The sequence below is a fragment of the Anabrus simplex genome, chromosome 1 (assembly GCF_040414725.1).
Source record: "Anabrus simplex isolate iqAnaSimp1 chromosome 1, ASM4041472v1, whole genome shotgun sequence".
Taxonomy (NCBI): domain Eukaryota; kingdom Metazoa; phylum Arthropoda; class Insecta; order Orthoptera; family Tettigoniidae; genus Anabrus; species Anabrus simplex.
Window position 1 is genome coordinate 760,640,036 of NC_090265.1, and position 25,030 is coordinate 760,665,065.

The window sequence follows — 25,030 nt, forward strand, 5'->3', positions numbered from 1 at the left end:
CCATGCCGTTTTCTCTTCTTCTTCTTCTTTCTCTACAACATCATCATATTACTTATTAGGAAGATTGGAGAGGAAGAGAAAATATACAGGAGGGTCTTAAAAATCTGCTTCCACCTTGTCTTTTTCTCTTCTTCTTCTTCTTCTTCGTTACCTTCTTCTTTACAAAGACTGAAGAACAAGAAGAGATAATATAGAGGGGGATCCAAAAGTATTCCTATTATTTTCTTCTTCTTCTTCCCCTTCTTCTACTTGAGGAACGTTGAAGAACAAGAAAAGAAAAATATACAGGAGGTTCTTACAATTCTGCTTCCTCCTAGATTTCTCTTCTTCTTCTTCCTGTTCTTCTCCTGCTTATGAAGATTATTATTCCTTAACATCTTCTCAGGAAAGATTGGAAAAGAAGAAGAGAAAACATACAGGAATGTCTTTTAAATGGTCCTTCCTCTTCCTCTTCTCCTACTTTCCTTCTGCTCCTTCGTTATCTTCTTTTCTTTTCTCCGTAAGGAAGACTGAAGAACAAGAAGTTCTCCTTCCTCCTCCTCTCTTACCCTTCTTATTCCTTATCTACACCTACTTCTTAAGGAAGATTAAAGAATAAGAAGGAATTACCGGGTCTTAAAATTCCCTTCTCCTTCTTCTCTTCGTTTTGTCTTTTAATTCCTCCTAGCATGTATCCCGCGAGCGTGCAGTTTCCGCATTGCAGAGATAGTATTTACAGTGTTGATGACGATTCGTACGGTGATGACGATGATAATGGCCAAAATGCTCTGTTTTTTGTTCGTTACCTTATTCAGTAAAGAGAGAAAATGAAACATTCTCAAATTTTAATAAATTTACTTGAGCCTAATAAGTCGGTTCGCCAGCACCCCCCCCCCTTCGACCGAAAGCGCATCGCCCCAATCTGCTCCACGGAAATCACAGTACAACTAAAAGAAAATAATAATCATAATAATAAAGATAATTCCGACGCACAATTCGCGGCGAATTTAAAATTTGCATAAAACTAAGTTTTAAAAAATTTCTTCTCGAGTAAATACATTCAGATAAATTTTATAACCTGTAATTATGAAATACACATTAAACATGAGAATGTCACATTAACTAAAGTATTTGTTGCCATGCACAACACTGAAAATATCTCCCCATGCAATAAATCTTGGCTACTAATAATGAATCATTCACTCACTCACCCTAGCTGGCAGCATTTCAGCCGATCACGTTGCCGACGACGGAAGCTAAACTTCCTCGGCCAGCGCGGCTCTCCTCCCGGCCAGCAGCCTCGTGGAGCATGTCAGCCCGACCATTCCACCCATCAGCTTATCCGCGATGGCAGCTGCCCTGGCCGTCAGAGCTGCCCGACCGGCGCGGAAGCTTCTCGACGTCGTTCCACGTAATGACAGTCACCCAAGACTCGGCCTGCGACCACAAACACTATTATTAATAAATTTAGTAATCATACTGATGACATAAATGAATCCGAGTAATTCATGCATATAATATAATAATAACAATAACAATAATAAAATAATCATCACCATGACAAAACTCTCACTTTTAATTACTGGTAAATTGGCTTGCCCCAAAGGATACGCACTCACGGCTACGATAAGATAGGCAGGGCTACTCCCGCCGTTTTCACCCACTCGAGTCCCTGCAGATCAACCGAGCTACACCCGGGGCCCCGAATGCTACTCAGTGGTTAGCTCTACGCCAGGCCACCTTTGCACCCGAAATGAAGGTTGTAGTATTTTGTTTACCGCGCTTTGAGCGATTACAGCTGTCGCGTACCTTAAGAGAGTCCCATCTACTCCCGCCGTTTACACGCCATTAGTACCTTAAGAGAGTCCAGGCTACTCCCGCCGTTTACCCGCGCCTGGCCCCATTAAGATAGGCAGGGCTATGTTTGAGTGATTACAGCTGTCGGATACCTTAAGAGAGTCCAGGCTACTCCCGCCGTTTACCCGCGCCTGGCCACATTAAGATAGGCAGGGCTATGCTTTGAGCGATTACAGCTGTCGGGTACCTTAAGAGAGTCCAGGCTACTCCCGCCGTTTACCAGCGCCTGGCCACATTAAGATAGGCAGGGCTACGCTTTGAGCGATTACAGCTGCCGCGTACCTTAAGAGAGTCCCATCTACTCCCGCCGTTTACACGCGATCGGGTACCTTAGGAGAGTCCAGGCTACTCCCGCCGTTTACCCGCGCCTGGCCACATTAAGATAGGCAGGGCTACGCTTTGAGCGATTACAGCTGCCGCGTACCTTAAGAGAGTCCCATCTACTCCCGCCGTTTACACGCGATCGGGTACCTTAAGAGAGTCCAGGCTACTCCCGCCGTTTACCCGCGCCTGGCCACATTAAGATAGGCAGGGCTACGCTTTGAGCGATTACAGCTGCCGCGTACCTTAAGAGGGATCAAGAATTAACAAAGGGAGGTCGAATAGGAAAGGTCCAATTGAGGATTAAGTCGGAGAAAGGGCGGACTCGCCAGCTCACACTCTCGCTGGTGAGAGCTCCCAGAGAAAGGACATTATCCGCTTTATGTGTTGAATATTGATGTTATTTAACATCAGGTACAATAGAGTACCACATCGCTGTCGCTGTATGATTCAGACTTTGGATTGTTAGTCAGTAATAATAACTAGTAGCAAGTGTTGTCTAGCGCGCTCTTCCTCAATGTAGCGAGTCATTGTTGGGTTCTGATGGGCCGTATCCCTCATATTTATGCAAAACTCACAGCACAATCGCTGTATGCAGGCTAGTGTATATTGGTTGCTGGCTGTAATAAGTTTGCATTCTAAGCTATTAACGCCTAAAAATGCTGCCTCTGATGGTGACATTTGTGATGATGATGATGATGATGATGATGATGATGATGATGATGATGATGATATATTATCCTATGAGAATGAGAACTTGTTATGGCTAGTCCTGTGACACATGGGCAATATTGTGCGTCATTCTGTTTGACGCGCCACCATTCATTATGATTGTAATGCTCCGCTTTGTTTGTCAACCACAGCTAATGATAATGGACTGCCACGGTTAAAACTACTTATAAACTATCGATAAACAGCTGTCACTCCGCTTTATCAATGATTCTTGGTTAATTAATCTGCCTCTGGTTCTATTGACTCTCAGCGCCCTGTCTCATTCTCCCTTTCGTTGACACGAAATAAGAAACTGTTGATCGCTGCACCAGAAGATGTACAGATGCTGAAGCGAACCTAAAGAAAACGAAGTATTTATTTATTTATTTATTTATTTATTTATTTATTTATTTATTTATTTATTTATTTATTTATTTATTTATTTATTTATTTATTTATTTATTTATTTATTCTTGACTTACATTTGTGGCGAAATTAGGGCTCACCACCCCCCTTGCCCACTTTAATAACGTTTAAAATTTTAAACATAAAAATAAAATCGAGAAGTAATTCTAGAAAAACTAAATGCTATGTTAAGAAACAGTATTGATTTTATGACAACATGGTTGCCAAATTGAATGACTGTGTTCAACAGCATCACGGGAAAATGGTGGCACACATAATGGTGAAAGTCAGATAAAATGGGAAAGAAAGTAAGCTGAAATTTATTTGTAGGAAGGGGTCTCATTTTTATTTTTGTCAGAAATGCGGGAAAACGCTGGTATAGAAAGGTTTAAAGCTCATCTTTTAATTTCAAGGTAAAAGGGGCAAAGAAACACTTGGACATTATTTTTACGAACCCAAAAGGGGACGAGATTTTAGAGGGGGTCACCTAATTTTCACAGCACTACGGTAAATTTGTGAATATCAGTATTAAATTTCAAGATAAAAGGGCCTTCTCCTTATTATTGTTTCTATGAAGTGTAGGGTACAGGGGTTTTAGAGGAGGCTTATTTAAGTTATTAGAGTAACAACAGTAAACTACTGCACATATAAAATCTCAGTTCAAGGCAAATTGGTGGAGACAAGAGATCATTTTGATAGGCTCGGGATTTGTTTGGGAGATGTAGTTAATTGCATTTAATTAATTTAATTAATTTGCTCATATTGCCAAAAAGAATGGTATGAATTAAGTGCGCTTATTTGCAGGATGCCGTTAAAACTAGGTGATACATACCAAATTGTGTGAGTAAAGTTAAGAAAATAACTAGTGCGGTACAGGTGGTGTCTCAGCAACTTGATGCAGCCTAGGAGTGCGAGAGTCACGATTTCGGGGATAAGCTTCATTGGAAGTTGGATGAGCTTCCATGTGGTGCCAAATTGATGAGGTACCGTAACACGAGCTCCGACCATTATCCCTAGGATTTCGCTTTCCTGAAGGTGATATTTAGATTTATAGTAAGGGGCGATGGGTACGTACCTTTACATCTTTTCTAGATTGACCTCCTCTGGGTGACTGCTATGGTGCTCGAACCTGACAGTCGGATCTGAAATGAATCCCTGAGACCTGCTGTCCTTAAAGGCTATGATATCAACTCTCTGCGAACTGCCACTTGAAAAGAGGAACGAGAGTGACGGAAGAGAGGAAAGAAGGAGGGAAGGACGGAGGGCAGGAAGGAAGGATTGAAGGAAGTACGGAAGGGAGGAAGGAAGGAAAGAAGGAAGAAAGGAAAGAAAAAAGGAAGGAAGGAACGAAAGAAGGAAGAAATGGAGGAGGTAAGAAAGGAAGGAAGGAAGGAACGAAATAAGGAAGGAAAGAAGAAAGGAAGGGAGGAAGAAGGGAAGAAAGGAAGGAAAGAAGGAAGGAAAGAAGGAAGGAAGGAAGGAAGGAAGGAAGGAAGGAAGGAAGGAAGGAAGAAAGGAAGAATGAAAGGAAGCAAGGAAGGATGGAAAAAGGAAGGAGGATTTACCAAGTGAATTAGCTATAGATGTGAGCTTAAATCCGGGAGGTAGTTGGTTCGAATCTCACAGTCGGCAGCGTTCAATATGATTTTCTGTGGTATCCAGTTTTTATACAAGGATTATCTTGCGGCTGTACCTTCATTCTGGAGTCCGAGTAGAGTGAAATTTTACAGGAGAGCAGAAATAAACTGCTGAGGTGCATATTAAGGAGTGCGGCGGACGACATGTTGTATGATCACTTACCATTGCTTTCCTCTAGGTTCTCCTTGCACATACGATAGTAGTGGTGGTGATTATTGTTTTAAGAGGAAGTACAACTAGGCAATCATCTTCTATATAAACTAATCAGAGAGAGAAAAAATGGAAGGGATCCGACACGTCGAACAATGAAGGTAATGGCCAAAGGAAGACAAGGGCCACGAAGGGCGTGAAAATGAAAGACTCCTTAGGCCTCGAATGCTATAATACGGGTGGGGACGAAGAAAACAAAAGTGATCGGATAGGATAGATGAAAGTGAGCAGCGTGGCGCAAGTAAGTGGAAGCAATGCCAAGATTGAGCCAAGGGCCACGTGGTTGCCAACCAATGCTCCCAGGTTCAGGGTTCCTGGGCCCCTTTTAGTCATTTCATTACCGGGCGAGTAGACTGTGCCGTAAGGGGCGCGCAGAAGATAGTAGGTTCAAACCCACTATCACCAGCTCTGAAGATGGTCTTCCGTGGATTTCCATTTTCACACCAAGGGAATGCTCGGGCTGTGCCTTAATTATGCCGCGGCCACTTCCTTTCCACTCTTAGCCCTTTCCCATCCCATTGTCGCTATAAGACCTATCGTGGTCGGTGCGACGTTGAGTAAATTGTAAAATAAAGTCGCGTCTTTAGTATCACATAGTTCAGGGATGGCGAACCTTTTCCAACTGGTGTGCCATTTCAAGTCTGGTTTATTAATCTCAACTGTCTACTGTGCCACCTGCTATTTTCCTTTAAGGAATGGCTACATCTTACCCCAACTCCCACCGACTTACTTTCTTAATTCCGAAGTATGTTTCCAAATATGGTATTATTTATTTATTTATTTATTTATTTATTTATTTATTTATTTATTTATTTATTTATTTATTTATTTATTATTTATTAACCATCGTCGTCTTGGTCTCCCTCTACTTCTCTTACCCTAGGTAACCTATCCTCCTCCATTCGCCTCACATGACCCCACCACCGAAGCCGGTTTATGCGTAGAGCTTCATCCATCGAGTTCATTCCTAAATTAGCCTTTATCTCCTCATTCCGAGTTCCTCCTGCCATTGTTCCCACATGCTTGTACCAGCAATCATTCTTGCTACTTTCATGTCTGTTACTTCTAACTTATGAATAAGATATCCTGAGTCCACCCAGCTTTCGCTCCCGTAAAGCAAAGTTGGCCTGAAAACAGACCGATGTAAAGATAGTTTCGTCTGGGAGCTGAGTTCCTTCTTACAGAATACTGCTGATCGCAACTGCGAGCTCACTGCATTAGCTTTACTACACCTTGATTCAATCTCTCTTACTATATGACCATCCTGGGAAAGCACACAACCTAAATACTTGAAATTATCGACCTATTCTAGCTTTGTATCACCAATCTGACATTCAATTCTGTTGAATTTCTTACCTACTGACATCAATTTAGTCTTCGAGAGGCTAATTTTCATACCATACTCATTGCACCTATTTTCAAGTTCCAAGATATTAGACTGCAGGCTTTCGGCACAGTCTGCCATTAAGACCAAGTCGTCAGCATAGGCCAAACTGCTTACTACATTTCCACCTAACTGAATCCCTCCCTGCCATTTTATACCTTTCAGCAGATGATCCATGTAAACTACGAACAGCAAAGGTGAAAGATTACAGCCTTGTCTAACTCCTGTACGTACCCTGAACCAAGAACTCATTCTACCATCAATTCTCACTGAAGCCCAATTGTCAACATAAATGCCTTTGATTGATTTGAATAATCTACCTTTAATTCCATAGTCCCCCAGTATAGCGAACATCTTTTCCCTCGGTACTCTGTCATATGCTTTCTCTAGATCTACGAAACATAAACACAACTGCCTATTCTTCTCGTAGCATTTTTCAATTACCTGGCGCATACTGAAAATCTGATCCTGACAGCCTCTCTGTGGTCTGAAACCACACTGGTTTTCATCCAACTTCCTCTCAACGACTGATCGCACCCTCCCTTCCAAGATGCCAATGAATACTTTGCCTGGTATACTAATCAATGAGATACCTCGATAGTTGTTGCAATCCTTCCTGTTCCCTTGCTTATAGATAGGTGCAATTACTGCTTTTGTCCAATCTGAAGGTACCTTACCAACACTACACGCTAATTTTACTACTCTATGAAGCCATTTCATCCCTGCCTTCCCACTATACTTCACCATTTCAGGTCTAATTTCATCTATTCCTGCTGCCTTATGACAATGGAGTTTATTTACTATCCTTTCCACTTCCTCAAGCATAATTTCACCAACATCATTTTCCTCCTCCCCATGAGCTTGGATGTTTGCAACACCACCATGATGATTTCCTTTTACATTGAGAAGATATTCAAAATATTCCCTCCACCTCTCCAGTGATTCCCTGGGATCTATTATGAGTTCACCTGAATTACTCAAAACACTGTTCATTTCCTTTTTCCCTCCCTTCCTAAGAATCTTTATTGCTGTTTCCCTGCAGCCTGACGTAGCCTTTCCAGGTTATTACCAAAATCTTCCCATAACTTCTTTTTGGATTCAACAACTATTTATTTCGCTCTGTTTCTTTCATCTACGTTCTGTCTGCCTCGGCCCTTGTTTGGAGCCATTTCTGATAAGCCTTCTTTTTACGTTTACAGGCTGCTCTCACTTCATCATTCCACCAAGATGTTCGCCTTTTCCCATCTTTACACACAGTTGTTCCTAGGCATTCCCTTGCTGTTTCTACTACAGCATCCCTGTATGCCACCCATTCACTTTCTATATCTTGAACCTGCTTACTGTCTACTGTTCGAAACTTCTCACTAATCATATCCATGTACTTATGTCTAATTTCCTCGTCCTGGAGATTTTCTACCCTTATTCGTTTGAGAAAGATTTCACTTTCTCTACCCTAGGCCTAGAGATACTTAGTTCACTACAGATCAGGTAGTGGTCTGTATCATCGAAAAATCCCGTAAAAACTCGTACATTCCTAAAAGATTTCCTGAATTCAAAGTCTGTTAAGATATAGTCTATTATGGATCTGGTACCCCTAGCCTCCCATGTGTAGCGGTGAATAGCCTTATGCTTGAAGAATGTATTCGTAACAGCTAAACCCATACTAGCACAGAAGTCCAGCAAACGCTTCCCATTCCCATTAGCTTCCCATATCTTCCCCACATTCACCAATCACCCTTTCGTATCCTTCAGTTCTATTCCCAACTCTCGCATTGAAATCGCCCATTAGCACTATTCTATCCTTGCTGTTGACCCTGACCACGATGTCACTCAATGCTTCATAAAACTTGTCAACTTCATCCTCATCTGCACCCTCACATGGTGAATACACGGACACAATTATTGTCCTAATTCCTCCCACTGACAAATCTACCCACATCATTCGCTCATTTACGTGCCTAACAGAAACTATGTTGCGTGCAATGGTATTCCTGATAAAGAGCCCTACCCCAGACTCTGCCCTTCCCTTTCTAACACCCGTCAAGTACACTTTATAATCTCCTATGTCTTCCTCATTATCTCCCCTTACCCGAATATCACTTACTCCTAGCACATCCAGATGCATCCTCTTTGCTGACTCAGCCAGTTCTACCTTCTTTCTTCCATAAGACCCATTAATATTGATAGCTCCCCATCGAATTCCTTTTCGTTCGCCAAGTCGTTTCCAAGGAGTCCCTCGCCTGTCAAATTGGAGTGGGACTCCATTACTCCCATAGGTCCGAGGCTTGCTTAAAGTGTCCTGAGCTCGGTAAATTCATGAAGCAGGATGCTGCCCTACTTGCACATAGTCCAAGTGAGGATCTCTCCTCTAACGGGTTATGGACCACCGGTGAATTGTATAGTCCTAGCCGCCTGAGCACAAGGAGGGCCACTACTCAGAATATGTCCGAGATGCCCACTCCCATTCCATAGCAACTGGTATCTCGACTCTCAGGACCACTTACTAGGCCACTCAGCCGTTGCCCATGGTTCACGAACTAGGACGTGACTACAGTAACCCACAAACATGAACCACTCATAATTTAAATACTATTAATATTTTGTTGGGCCCCACTTGACTCGTATGACAGCCTTCACTCTGTCAGGCATGGAGTCAATATATTTTCGAATAATACTGATGTCAATTTCAAGGTTCCACACTTATCTTCATCAGCTCCAGTTTTGTTTCAGGGTTTTTCTTCTTCTTAGGAACCCATTTTCCTACCACTCTCCACAAATTTTCTAATGTATTAAGGTCTGGTGAAATTCTCGGCCGTGGAAGTTCTCTGGTACCCCATTCTGTCATGACAGAACGAATGTCATATTATAGATTTTGACGATGTAAAACAGCAGTAACCTTAGAAAGAGTATTACAAAGATAAATTAACCAAAATTAACATTTTTTAATGTGTTGCATGGAGCTAGAATCTGTTGGCAAATACGCTCTGCATCCTGAAAGCATCACGTGCAGTGTTTAACAGGAGCCATCGGATCACAATTTCATTTTCATCACTGTTGATTGTACCCTGAAGTACAACCTTCCAACAAACAGCTTGGTACGTCATTACTCCTCACACTATAATAAATGGGAATATGTTTCTGTGTTCACACAAGGCAGTCAGGATCCATCCTTTCATTGGGTTCAGTTCTAACGAGCCACAGCTGGTCTATCAGTTATCACGGAAAATCGGCTTTCATCTGAAAACACTACCATTCTCCACTGGTCGTTTGCCTAGTTTACGTGGAGTCTGGCCCACACAAGCCTCCTTTTCCTCATTGTAGAAATGAATTCTTCATGGAAACTCGAGCCTTTATTCCCATTGCACGGAGTCTTTTCCTCACAACTGATGAGCTGGAGTCAACTCCTCTTGACTCTAGCCATGCTTTTACCAATTCCATTGAAATGTCACTCCTGTTTTTCTGGCTTTGTCAACGAAGTATTCTGTCCTTCCTGGGTGAAGAAATGCATCCCGCGTCGTGGAACATTTTTCAAATTTCATCTGGTCATCGACTTCTGCAGATTGCAACTCACAGCTGACCTCGAACAGATTAATCTCTTCGCAATTTCAATGTTGTTTACGCCTTCGTTGTGTAAAACCTCGATGCACTTTTCCTTTCTAGGGGTTAATTCATGAGCTTTTACCATTACTGTAAATACACACAAGCACAGTAGTAATAAAATTAAAAATCCAGCAATACTTTCAGACCAGAGCTAGCAAACGCGTCGAACATCAGTTAAGGTAAGAAAGACCCTTCTTGGGGCGAAAAAAACAGAAAATTTCTTTTTGGGCGTTTTTATTTGTTTACAATATAGAGAACAAGAATTTGTTAAAAATGTCAAAAAATTATGAAAATAGACCATTTTAGAACATATAAATTACTATGCTGCACCATGAAAGACAACGCCCACTTTTACAGAGATTTATGTTTTTGCGTATAACTTCTGAACTGTTATACATAGATTTCTAAACTAACTTCGGGTCTGCTCTGTTGAGCATATACTTTGTGTTGGTAACCATGACAACTTCCGGTATTGCTTGTTTATGTTACGAGTGGTTACTAAACATCGTTGTAGTATTATAATCCTTGTGATTTTGCATAGACCTATTTAAGAATTGTTCGTTTGAAATCTTTTCGAAAGAGGAAGAATGCGGGAAATCGACACATACGTAAACTTCCCGGTGTAAATACCGTTAGTTCATGTGAAAGTACAGATAGGCCTAGTTCCAATGTAGTGGAGGTTAAAAATGACATCGCCATATCCTCGCCATGTAGTGTTTCTGGATCTGAAATAGTCATTGAATCTCCCTCATGTTCATCAAAAGGAAAACTGTTTCCCTAAGAGAGATGAGTCATGGTGCAAATATAACAGAAAAGACCAAAATAATAAGCACCACGGGTTACCTCATGTTGTAGCTGAAGCTATAAATCCAGTATACTGGGATTTGGCACACCCAGATCTTAAAAATGCGCCTGCATGGAAAACCACAGAACGCTAATGAAGCATTCAATCACGTTCTGTGGTCCAGAGTCCAAAAACAGTGTTAGTTGATAATACTACACTAGAGTTTGGACTATGTAATGCTGTTATATCCTTCAACAATGGGAATATTGGTAGGGCTAAGGTGGTGTGGATGTTGAACATCCTCCCAGGGTACAACACACTGAACATCCTAATGGAGTTGGATGACATCCGAATAAAGAAAGCAGACCTCATGGTGGATAGAAATGAGTAAAAGGGCCAGAAGACTGAAGAGTAACCTTAAGAGGACTAAGGAGGACACAAATGATGCAAGTTATGGGGCAGGAATGTTCTAAAAATTGTCAGAGCTAACAAATCATAATGAGAAACTTCAACCTCATTTTTATCGGTTTAATATTTTTCACTACTTTGGTACCATTTATAAGAAAACTAATAAAGATACGTCCATTAAATTTTGTTGGTGCATCAACATCATCCTGATTAACAGTAATAAGAAGGGATATGCCTTTAAATAAAATACAAAATGAAATATAAATATTTTTCGACATTATTTTAGTTTTAAAAATCGTACCTTAAGAAAAAATTCATACTGACGAAAGTGTTTGGTTTCTGCCTATAATCCTTCTTATTATTGTAGTTAATGTTCTAACTTGTAATCCTTGAAAATTTCAAGTGGCTAACCCAAACAGATTTTGAGTAAAATGTACCAAAAATTTGAAGATTTAACATGGGCGAGATAGGCATGTCTTACTTAACACAGAGCACTTTCTGAGGCAATAATAGGCAGCGTGAGATCACATTGATGCTAGGCATTGTCTCAAGGCAACCCCAAAGAAAAATAAATACAAATACATGAGTAATAGGAGCTATTTCTGCATTCCAAACATTTAAATACGTAACCAACAAAGAATATCGTTGCAATCAATGACGTGCAATACTTCAGTACAGCAGTGTATGTTCCGTGGTCGTAATTTGCAAATACTGCAAGAATACATTTTTGTAAGTTTTAAGAATATCTAACATTATTTGTAAAATATGTTGTTCTTGTTTGAGTCATCAGTCCATAGACTGGTTTGATGCAGCCCTATCGTGTGCTAACCTTTTCATTTCTACGTAACTATTGTCTTGGTCTACCTCTACCATTCTTACCGTCTATACTTCGTTCAAAACCAATTGAACAAGTCCTGTGTGTCTTAAGATGTGTCCTATCATTCTATCTATTCTTATCGTCAAATATATATATAGTAATACGCGCCCATTGTAACATTTCCTCATTAAGTTTATTAGATATAAATATCAAAAGTAGTAATATTACCAATGGAAATATCTCACATTTAGTGTGAAACTTGTTGCTGAATCTTAGTAGCCATGCACTTTATGTTAGGTTAATAACTTGTTGTCTTCAGGAACGCACACGATGTGTAGTTCTGAACCAAGACGGTTTCTAACTTCACAATTTTTTAAATAGAAAATAGCTGCTCGCAGGCGTATGATGATCGAAACAAAGTAAGTAGCGCTGTGGCAAGTTCTTTCATAGCTGAAATTTTTTAGAGGAGGCTGTCCACTGTTCAAGTATTAAGTTCTCCGGCTTTTGGAGAGAGTATTCACCATCAACAGCACACTCAATTTTTATCAGTGCTTCACCAAGTTGTACGAATTTGTGCTCCCATTCACTGCTTTCTTGAAATTCAATGAATTCCATTTCTAAATGGTCAATATCTAACCAGTCAAAAATAATCTTAATATCACTCATTTGTACAATATGAGGCTTTGAAATAAAGTGTATGGTTTTCTACCAATCTCGAAATTCGGAAAATTTCTTGTACACTATTTGTTTTGAATTTTGCACGATGTCCACATACTTCTTACAAATACTTTTTGTGTCTTCAATAGTTAATTGATCTGCAACATTTGACATGAATTCAAGTTGCACTTCAAGTGAAGGAAAGTACTTAAATATCTTTGTTTCAACATCCCTGATGAATACTTCAACTTTTCTTTGAAATGATTTTATGATCTCAAACAATCCATCTGCAGTATGTCCCTTTCCTTGCAGGTTCTTATTCACATCACTGTACATTGCTGTAAAATCACAGAGAAACATTAAATCGCACAGCCAAAATAGGGTCCGTGAGTTCCGGAAATTAGTCCTGATTTCTGTCATGAAGAAGCGAATTTCGTCCAAGAGTCCGACAAATCTCTGGAGTACTTGGCCACGATACAGCCAGTGAACATTATTGTACATTACAAGTTCGCCATATTGAGATTTCACTTCGTGTAACATCTTTGAGAGCTGGTGATTGTTTAGAACATGTGCAGATATGAAGTTCCCAATAGTTATCACCGAGAGTACACTTTCAAATGACTTCATACCTTCTTTCGCACAAAGGGTTTATTGGTGTAATAAACAATGAAGTTGAAAAATTGGGTGTTTAACTTTTTTAATTACACAAACCCATTATGAATACCCACTATTCTTGGAGCAGCATCAGTTGTCACGAACACAATTTTCTGTAAGTCAAACACCATTTTTAATACAAATATTTGCTTCACTTCGTTCAATATATCTTGCTCTGTTTTCGTACTTCGTAAGTTCAGCAAATTAACTAATTTCTCCCTCATCACATTTCCACAAGGAAATCGGAGAATAAACGGCTAACTTTGCTCGTGAGATCACATCGGAGCTTTCACCAAGACATATTGAATACATTTGGGAGTTATCCAAATCGGCTTTCAATTGCTCCAAAACATCTTCACTCATTGTTATTCTTCTTGACAGTATTTCTGAAGGTTGGAATTTCTTTAATTCCGTTAATTATGAGCTGTTTCTTAAGAAAGTCTTCAAATAATGTGTCGGGCGACAATAAGAAAACCTCCTTCAAGAACTCACCGTCAGAAAGCGGTTTCCCAAGCTGTACTATGCAGTGAGACAGGTGGAAACTAGCCGCACTGATATTATTCCTAGGCTTGAAAGATGGTACAAAAGAACTAGGTTGTTTTTTGTATTGTTCAACTTTTTGTGAAATGAACTCTCTTCTCTCTTCATTTGGCTTGGAACAAACATTTGAATGATTCTCTCGAAATGGAGCTTTACATCAAATTTCCAAGATACAACTGTTTCCAAACACAGGCAACACGAAGCTTTGTTGTTCCTATCTATCACTCCGAATTCCCTTGTCCATTCTTCTTGAAAAATCCGGTCAGTTCTTTCGTTAAGTTGTTTTCGGCAACGAAAATATGTTTACGAGGTCCGTATACAAAACCACCAGAAAACGATATTCAATAAACAGTTACATACTAAGAATAATTACACGATACTGGCTACCACACACAGCTCGAACTTCACTAATTGACTGAATGACGTGTGAGAGTAAAGTGCTCGCCGGCCGCAGCTGACTCTATGATCAAACTAGACTTCCGAACCTATCAGTGTTGCCAAATTGCACGTCGGAATGGAACTAGAATTTAGATTTTCGATATTTATTTCTTACACGTGAACACTATGATTATGCGATGCACGAGATATGCATAGTAAATAGTATAAGGCGTATATAAGAATGTTAACCCTCTACTGCATGAATTATTGTTCGTTTCCGTTTGGTGAAGAAAATTTCAAGCTTTAATGTTCAACATACGCTCAGTGTTTTAGATATACCAGCAGTTCTTAACTGGGCCTAATAGCTGAACACCCGTGTGTGATGTAGTTTGCCATATTGGAATATATATACGATTTTTCACGATTTTACGCTAACAATCAAAGACCAAACATTACTGATACTGGCCATGGGTACGTATTGCAAGGCGCAAGTATACTTGCACGACAGTAGGTCGGTAATGTCTTTGAGGTTGAGCCACAGGTACTCCTGAATCCTCTGGTAATATGATGGGGAGGGCCTACTGAACCCTTGACTTACCGTTCCATCGTTGGTCGGCCACAGCTGCTACAGTAGAGCAATATTGAACTCTTAAATCTTGGGGTCGTTGCGGGAATGTTTCTGTCACGATCTTAACCAAAGCATGGGGTTCAGAAGAGAGCCTAACTACTTGAAATGAAGAGCAAATATGTGCTTACTAACTTTTATTAAATTCTCAATGGCCCCCAAAAAATATTACATAAATCCTTGATCAACAATTAATATTATTAACTATTGTAACCGTACAACAGGGTTACAGACTCCATTCTGTATTTATTATTATTATTATTATTATTATTATTATTATTATTATTATTATTATTATTATTATTATTATTATTATTAACCTGATTCATTAGATTTTATATATTCTGTTTCTCATCATTTAGACTGTAATAATTAGGTATCGCGTATATTATTGTATTTAATCATAGGTTAAGTGAATATGTTTGTAATTATTCTGTATTGTAGTAAGTGAGATTTGTTGGTTTCATATTGTCATGCTGTGGCTTGTAACTTTGGCTAGATGAGCTGGCATAGTATTTTGCAATCGAGGCTATGTTTAACTGGGAATGTTGTGTACAAGGAGATTTCCCGGTGACGCATTCGGTATAGTCATTCTTGGTCCGCTTGGGTATGCTTAGACAGCGCGTGACTGATGACATCAGTGCGTGGACACGTGATTGCGACCATGTGTCAGTATTCGCCAGCTACTGTATGTGGAAGTGGAAGGGATGAACAGTGAGTGGGGAGATGAGTCGTCATCGCGAGGTTATATAAAGTCAAGGCGACGGTGGGGAGAGGGATTCTGTTCTTACTCAGTTGATAAGCAGTTGATATCGTGCAGAGCATATGTAACAGTCAGATGTATCAAATGGAAGAAGTGGTCTTAGTGTGATGGTCAGAGCTAAGAGTTGTGTTTGAAGAGGTAATCATCGAGGAAGTCTACAAGTGGTGCTTGTATCCGAGCAGAGACGGGTACTATGCTGATAAAGAAACATCATCTTCTTGTGAGGATGGAATTCACAAGATGTTTCAATAATATTTTCCAATTATTTAAAATATATTGAGTGGACGTAATTACATTGGAGCTCCCTACACGCGTACATGGTATGTAGGCCAACTCCTTGTTATATAAGAAGATTACAACAGACGGCTCCCGACTTCAGCTCACAGGTTTTCCCAAGAATTTCAAGTTCAACAGCGGTGTATGCAGACAACAGGTAATTAAAGCATCAGACATGTTATGCATTCATAACATGAAGAAGAGAGTAATCAGCGGCGATATCACATCTCACTTCTAGTTCATGCCAATAGCTTTTTTGTTTAGATTAAATTTTCCTTTTCTTTGTACCGCAAATCTCACGATATATTTCTTTTGTTAAATTAAAAGACGTAAATGATTGTTCATTGTGACGTAAATTATAGTCATAAACTCAGTTTTATTTTAATTATAATAAGTGATTCCAGTTCCATGTACAATCCTCAATTGTGGAAATGCAACAGTAATTTAATATTGTCCTGATCCATATCCCTGTATATTGCCAAATATGTGAGTTTATAACCTCACGCCTTGAGATAATTGATATAAGAGGTATGCTCTACCGAATTTTGTTGTTTTTCTTAAAAAAGCAACTGGCGCTCAAACAAATGTTATTTATATTATGTGGAAGATATGAAGGTATAATAGTAGTGGTCGGAGTAGCCACACTATGAAATGTTTCAACGCAGTCACATTGCATAGCGTCTATATTTTCTTTTACAATATCGAAGAATTTGCTTCGGTGAAAGTAGGAATATCATAAATTAGTGGACGGCGAAACAAAAAAAAATTAAAGGAAAACCTGAAAAATCGGGCACCTATTAATCCAAACGATAACTGAGAATTAATCCACACGATCCGTGCAAAATCTGACCTTCAGCAAATAGAACGCCTGATTTACTCTCAATTAAGGTTATCCACCAGTCGAATACCCTTTCGGATACGGAACACCCGTCGAATGGACCCTTAATCGAACCAAATTGACTATCAGTTGCTTTCGATAGGTTGCGAAATATTATTGGAAAGCATGGTGTTCACTACAAGTTAACAGCAGCATTCACAATTGAAAATAAAATTCCACCATGTATTTGTCATTTCATGACACCCTTAAGTGATAAAATAAACCCGATGCTCAACGTGCATCACCCAAACAGCTGTTCAGAAGGAACCAACAACAACACGATCCGCGAGGATCTTACGTTACGTCGTTCTGAAGGAACAAAACTGCGAAAAGCAGGAAACACTTATTCATCACGCATTTAGAAGAAATGCCAAACACTGAAGTTAATTAAAAAGTGGTAAATCAATTGAAAAATATTATTATAAAACCGACTTTCAGGTAATAATAGTTACGTTACGCTTAATACAATTACAAGTCCACAAAGAAAAAAATACACAAATTACAGAATTAAAGAATTCTTTCCTACTTAACAATGACTACCATCACAGATCCATCTACTTATTGTTTGTCCCAACACACTACCTACAAAGCTATCAATTAATCGAACTCAACTACGTATAAAAATGAAAGAACGACAAAGATTGAAAATAAAATATATTACTGGCTGACGAATCGAATCCGTATTCGTAACTCAAGTCTCACACTAATACGTTGAGTGTCAACATGCACACTATCAAAGCGAAACGGACGTCCGAACGACAAAACAATTAGGTCCGTTAAATAAAATAAAAATATCGAAGTTATTTGAACTCAACACGCATGGAGAATTACAGCAAAATATTCAATCACCGTTAGCTCAGTACCCAATGTTGGACAACCCTCATTTGCCGATAGCGGTTCCATAATCGTAGGTAACACCTTCCAGCCGTCGGGGGCTGCACACAAGTTTCGCCTCATTACTACCGAGCTCACATTCTTCCCATTTCGTAGATTACTGCAGGTGCTACCATCGCCCAGGTCACTTCGCAAAAACATCTAATCTAAGACTTGAGTATGTACAACTGACATCCCAGACATATCGTCGGGCTTACTTAACATCTGCACACCCTAACACTAACCTCTATGTACACGTACCTTCCTAATTCTATCGCTGAGCGTGAACTAGGACGTCTCATCATCAGTATACTCCTAGGATAACATGTGACGTCCTAAATCTATTGTCGGGTGGAAACTGGGTCGTATACGTTTCCCCTAGCATATCAGGCGAACTCGTAATTTCAAACAAACTAGTAGTATAATGGCACAGTTCGGGCGCCTCCTCCTCCTCCCGCGGCGCGGGAAATTTGAATTCTGGCGGGAAATTTGAATTTTGGCGGGAGATTTGAATTTTGGCGGGAGATTTGAATTTGTAAACAAAGCCACGTGCTTTTTGACAGCTGTCATCGACAACAACGCATCGCTAACCTCACTGCTGCCATCTTGACGGGCCTAAACCTCAGTAGTGCCAACTTAACCTAACTAGCGCGAGGTAAACAAAGCCACGTGCTTTTTGACAGCCACGTGCTTTTTTGACAGCTGTCACTTAACCTACCTAGCGCGAGGTAAACAAAGCCACGTGTTTTTTGACAGCCACGTGCTTTTTGAAAGACAACAACGCATCGCTAACCTCAGTACTGCCACCTTGACGGGCCTAAACCTCAGTAGTGCCAACTTAACCTAACTAGCGTGTGGTAAACAAAGCCACGTGCTTTTTGACGGCCACGTGCTTTTTTGACAGCTGTCATCCGCCATCTTTAAACCACAGAGCACTGTGCTGCCCTCTTTATCGCAGTAGCTGCAAATTCGTCACCTGTCATCCGCAGTGCTGCCATCTTGACGGGCCTAAACCTTGGTGCTACCAACTTAACCTCACTAGCTCGAATTAAACAAAGCCACGTGCTTTTTGACAGCTGTCATCCGCCATCTTTAAACCACAGAGCACTGTGCTGCCCTCTTTAGCTACTTACCTTTGAAATGTGGTGGCGGATAATTGGAAAAATGCTTTTTGACAGCAGCCATCTTTGAGCACCGTGCTGCCCTCTTAAACAAACTCACGTGCTTTTTTCTGACAGCTATCATCCGCTATCTTGCATCACAAACCTCAGTGCTGCACTCTTTAGCTAGATACCTCTGAAATGTGGTGGCGGCAATTTGAAAAATTCTACATTCTCTTGTTTGGAAACAAACCCATGCGCTTTTTTGACAGCTATCATCCGCCATCTTTAATCCAGAGAGCACCGTGCTGCCCTCTTTAGCTACTTACCTTTGAAATGTGGTGGCGGCAAATTCCACGTGCTCTTGTTTGGAAACAAAGCTATGTGCTTTTTTGACAGCTGACATCCGCCATCTTTAATCTATAGAGCACAGTGCTGCCCTCTTTATCGTAGTAGATGTAAATTCGTCACAGCTGTCATCCGCAGTGCTGCCATCTTAACGGGCCTAAACCTTAGTGCTACCAACTTAACCTCACTAGAGCGAGATAAACAAATCCACGTGCTTTTTTGACAGCTGTCATCCACCATGTTTAATCCATAGAGCACAGTGGTGCCCTCTTTAGCTACTTACCTTTGAAATGTGGTGGCGGATAATTTGAAAAATGCTTTTTGATAGCAGCCATCTTTGAGCACCGTGCTGCCCTCTATGTGGTGGCAGGCAATTCCACATGACAGCAGCCATCTTTAATCAAGAGCGCACCGTGCTGCCCTCTATGTGGTGGCGGCAATTTGAAAAATTCTACATGCTCTTGTTTGGAAACAAAGCCACGTGCTTTTTGACAGCAGTCATCCACCATCTTTAATCAATAGAGCACTGTGCTGCCTTCTTTAGCTAGATACCTTTGAAATGTGGTGGCGGCAAATTCTATGTGCTCTTGTTTAGTAAACAAAGCCACGTGCTTTTTTGACAGCTGTCATCCACCAACTTTAATCAATAGAGCACTGTGCTGCTATCATGCAGGCAATTTCGTCAGCTGTCATCCGCCATCTTTAATCTACAGAGCACCGTGCTGCTCTCTGTAGTAGCGGGCAATTTGAAAAGATCTGTTAGCTGTCATCCACCATCTTTAATCAAGAGAGCACCGTGCTGCCATCTTTGGCTAGATACCTTTGAAATGTGGTGGCGGCAAATTGAAAAATTCCACGTGCTCTTGTTTAGTAAACAAACTCACGCGCTTTTTTGTCAGCTGTCATCCGCCATCTTTAATCTATAGAGCTCAGTGCTACACTCTTTAGGTACATACCTTTGAAATATGGTGGCGGATAATTTAAAAAGAAAAATTCTACAGCAGCCATCTCTCGACGCTAATTGCACAAGATGGTGGCTATACATGACTCCTTAAAGGTGCTTATGCAAGATGACCGCTATACATAGGTTCTTATGAGAGGCCCTTGGGATGCTTGCGCAAGATGGCGGTTATACAAGGCTCCTTATGAGACGCCCTAGAGATGCTTGCGCAAGATGGTGGTTGCTCTTATGAGGCGGCTTAAGGGTCCTTGCACAAGATGACTAGAGACTCCCTAAGGATGCTTGCGCAAGATGGCGGACGCAAGATGGTGGCTATACACGACTCCTTATGAGACGCCTTAAGGGTGCTTGCGCAAGATAGCTGCTGCTCTTAGCTTAGAGGCTAACGTGTCGTCCTAGTTCGATTCATTAAATTTGGGGCTTAAATGCATAATGTTAAATATCTCGAAAACGGTGCATCGTAGAGCAAAACGGACAAAATTTTTCTACCCAATACCTCGGTTAGCAGTATGGGGAACAAGTAAAAAATAGTCTAATGATGAGATCAACGGTTCGGTTCTAACTTAGGCCCTTTGGCATTAGCTCTGTTTCAGCTTGTAATGAAGCAAGTCTTCGTAACATGATCAGGTCTAGCTATGGTAGTGAGTATAACGTACCGTGCAGGTTCGATTCATTACATTTGGGGCTTAAATGCAAAATGTTAAATATCTCGAAAACGGACAAAAGTTTTCCACCTGATACCTAGGTTTGCCGTATCAGGAACAAGAAAAAAAACATAGCCTAATGATGAGATCAACGGTTCGATTCCTAATTAGGCCCTTTGGCATTGGCAGCTATCTAAGATGGCGGCTATACATAGCTTCTTAAGAGACAGCTTAAGAGCGCTTGCACAAGATGGCTGCTGCTCGTATGAGACGCCCTAGAGGTGCTTGCGGGAGGTAGCAGCGACAAGACGATGACTCTACACAGCTGCTTATGATACGGCCTAGATGTGCTTACACAAGATGGTGGCTGCTCTGATGAAGAAAGCTAGCTTTGCATCGTGCAGGTATTTTTACAGCACTAAACCTCATACCTTTGAAATGTGGTGGCGGGTAATTTGAAAAATTCGACGTGCTTTTTCATAAGCTGTTAAGGCCTCCTCTTATGTCAAGGCATAGCTCTATCGAACAAGTTTAAACCTGCATCGGAATAGCTAGAGTAAGCACGTGCTGCAGTGATGACGTCATTAAGCATGTTTAGACTTGCAAATCACAGAAGAAACGTAACAAGGCTGGAATCGAAAACTGCACTCTATGCCGTTAACTTTATCATGTGATCGGAACATTGATTGAAGTGTTTAGAACACGAAATAAGTAGAACCGAACACTGTACTCGATACAGCATGTCAGGGGATATCTTTGTTCTAAGAAGATTAGTTTACCGCACATTCCTTGGCTAAAGGGCTAATGGGCTAAAGGGCTAATGGGCAAAAGGGCTAAAGGGCTAAAGGAGCAACAACCTCATCGATCGCTATCAGCAAGAACGCTTGTACTTTGTTAAGTGTAGAAAATTAATCTTTATTTGTACATGGTTTCATGTTCAGAACAAGGAATGGAACCTAGGGGTTACGTCTTACCTAATAAAATCCCCGAGGTGCGATGAGTTACGTTTTTCGAACTAGTGTTTGGAACACTGAACTTTTCAAGATGATAGCAGAGAGTTTAGCAATGTTCTGTTGTTGGATTATAAATTCCTCGTTACAACATGCATAAGGTGGCAGCCCTTGAGGTTTACTGCTGTAAAGATGACAAGAGTGAGGTTAACAATGTTCCGTTGTTGGATTTTAAATTCCGCGCTATAACATGCATAAGGTGGCAGCCTTGAGGTTTACCGCCATAAATATGACAGCAGTGAGGTTAGCGACGCTCTATTGTCCTTCAAAGTGAGGTTAGGGTTCGTCAAGAAGACAGCTGTCAAAAAAGCACGTGGCTTTGTTTATCTCGGGCTAGTGAGGTTAAGTTGGTAGCACTAAGGTTTAGGCCCGTCAAGATGGCAGCACTGCGGATGACAGGTGACGAATTTGCAGCTACTGCGATAAAGAGGGCAGCACAGTGCTCTGTGGTTTAAAGATGGCGGATGACAGCTGTCAAAAAAGCACGTGGCCGTCAAAAAGCACGTGGCTTTGTTTACCACACGCTAGTTAGGTTAAGTTGGCACTACTGAGGTTTAGGCCCGTCAAGGTGGCAGTACTGAGGTTAGCGATGCGTTGTTGTCTGTCAAAAAGCACGTGGTTGTCAAAAAACACGTGGCTTTGTTTACCTCGCGTTAGGTAGGTTAAGTGACAGCTGTCAAAAAGCACGTGGCTGTCAAAAAGCACGTGGCTTTGTTTACCTCGCGCTAGTTAGGTTAAGTTGGCACTACTGAGGTTTAGGCCCGTCAAGATGGCAGTACTGAGGTTAGCGATGCGTTGTTGTCTGTCAAAAAGCACGTGGCTGTCAAAAAAACACGTGGCTTTGTTTACCTCGCGCTAGTTAGGTTAAGTTGGCACTACTGAGGTTTAGGCCCGTCAAGATGGCAGCAGTGAGGTTAGCGATGCGTTGTTGTCGATGACAGCTGTCAAAAAGCACGTGGCTTTGTATACAAATTCAAATCTCCCGCCAAAATTCAAATCTCCCGCCAAAATTCAAATTTCCCGCCAGAATTCAAATTTCCCGCGCCGCGGGAGGAGGAGGAGGCGCCCGAACTGTCCCATTGTACTACTCAAACTCTGATATTTTTAACTGTAAATCTGGTCGAAACGAATAACACACAACGAAACAACTCTTGCCACAGAACGAATGCAAGTCGGAAAATGCAATAAGTCTCTATCTCGTTACAAAAAAGAACAACAACGTGAACTTGAAAATAAATATCGCGTGGCGAACAAATCACCAACTCAAACACGATCTGAGCACGCGCGATGAAGTTTAGGAAAGAATGATATCTTCCAACACACGTCTAACATTTAGTGGATGTCAGCGCAGAAATCCGTACTATAATTTTAGGGTGAGGCCCTCCAATCGCCTACCGTCATTTTCCAAATATACATATCCATGACTATCCAGTGCAACGAAATTCAATAAATTTACACAGCCAAACATATCGCTTTAGAAACGTCGAATATCTCATTCCACAAATGCTCCTATTTACTGGTAAATTACCGCCTTGTAGTTTATGAACTCTACTGATTGGAAACTCGTCCTTACAGTCAAACAACACCAACCGTGTATACAAAATGCTCTTTTATCTGTGAGGTCATATTATTCTAATATTCATTACTGACTTTACGTAACTAGTCACTTGAAATTTTATCACCAAGAGTTACCCACCAAAAATCGTTTTTCACTTGGGATCTTATTTGACATTTACTGTGTTTCACACAATAATTATCTCGGACCGACCTTCTCCAGGTCCCAACTATCGGATTGTTAGTGGAATATACTACAGCCTGCCACATAAATCTCACATTTAATATAGAGCCTGTCTCAAAAATCCTTCCTCGGCAAACATAGCCTGTCTCAGAAACTCATTCTCCTCGCCTTCTCACGGTGGTATTACGTAAAATCCAGGCTCCCTTTCGCCTATTAACGGCAGCTCAGAAAATTTCTATCATCTTCCATTCTAATAGTATATTTGAACCATAGCCACGAACATGTAGTAAGTTATTTGGGGACCAAATTTTTACACTTTTCTGTCGACGAGGGGCGTGATCTCCGCAGCTTCAGAAACCAGACAGACACTGAGAAATATACGGAGGGGGGTTTATACTCTATGGGGTGACGCCACTGACACCGTAGAGCTTGGTTATGCAATGTGCTAATTCCGCATCCAATAGACCGATTTTTCTGAAATTTCATAATTTCCCCACACTCGCAACAGACGAAATAAATTATTTCTGCGCGGGCGTTTCGCGGGTTTTCTTCATTCATTGATCTTGGCGCGTGTAACTAGTCCGCGGATCTGACGCGGATTTGTCTCTAGGCTTAACTGCATTTATTTTTACCCTGGGGGTTCTGTCTTCACGTCGGGTTTAAGAATAATTTAGATTCTTTATTTCAGGATTTACTGTGTTGCCAAAATCTCTCGTTACGAAGAATTCCGTGAATATGAAAAATTGTTGAATATTCGCAGTCCACCGAAGTATCACGGTATTTCACGAGCTTGCGGCTCAGCCCGACACGGGGCGCTCGCTCCCACGAGACAGCCAGACTCATGAAATGGCCGCTCTCAAACAAGTAACTTTTATTTGAAATAAATGAGAAAAATAAAAAAAAAATTCTCATCGTAGAATTATGGGTTCACCACGTAAAATAAACGGTGGTTGTTTCGCGTGGATGTTGAAGGGGTGGAAGGAGTACCTTTGGCTGTAGGACTGTTTTGTCTTATGTTATGTAAAAACAAGGCATCACTGGAATATGTGTTTAATTGACTGTACAGTTGAAGGTGTGCCGTAAAACTTCCTCCATCTATAATATTTATCCATTTACGGACGTGAAAAGTTATTTGTTGCCTAATGGCAACAGTATGCAGTAGAGGGTTAAGATGGTAATGTGGCGTGCCACCGAAATCGTGTTCGCGTGTTAACTAATGACACACATGGCATAGGTTCGCCATCCCTCACATAGCTTATCTTCATTCCTGCGTAACATACAATAGTGTACTCATAATAAAGCAGGACCAAATGTAAGCCTCAAAACCGTCATTCTTCCATTTAAGGCGACGTCACTTCCTTCCATGTCTTAGCGCTTACCACCTACGCCATGTGACCTGTCTGTGTCGGCACGAGAGAACGGAGGAATTAAAGGGGGGAGGAAGCGTGACGCGTGTTACTTGACGAACATTC